Source organism: Pyxicephalus adspersus, chromosome 4 (assembly GCF_032062135.1).
Source record: "Pyxicephalus adspersus chromosome 4, UCB_Pads_2.0, whole genome shotgun sequence".
NCBI lineage: Eukaryota > Metazoa > Chordata > Amphibia > Anura > Pyxicephalidae > Pyxicephalus > Pyxicephalus adspersus.
Genome location: NC_092861.1, coordinates 91106947 through 91107351, shown reverse-complemented (window position 1 = coordinate 91107351; position 405 = coordinate 91106947).

Sequence of the window (405 nt, the reverse complement as noted above, 5' to 3'; positions counted from 1 at the left end):
CCGTCTCTCGTGACGTCACGGACCCGCAGCCCAACCCTGCGTGATTTCACCGCCGCTCCCTCAGGACCCGCCCCTATCCTGTCCCACTACTGGAGGCGTCAGTGTCCACGCCTACCTATAAGACCAATCAGAACTGTGGAATAGGTCCGAGGGGCGGGGTATGCCTCTGCAGCATTTTTAGCATAACACAATAGAGTGCAGGGGAACGTGTGCTGGGGAGGGCTTGACGTACACGCGTGGATTTATTCTAATCCAGGAATCCTGTGTGCTAAAATCATAACATTCATACAGCGAACAAGCCAATGATCCAACCTCATTGTGCACAGGATGTGGCCCACAGACTGCAGCCTTTGTGTACATATACCTGACCATTGGGGTACCATTCATCCCTCTGGGAAAAACAAG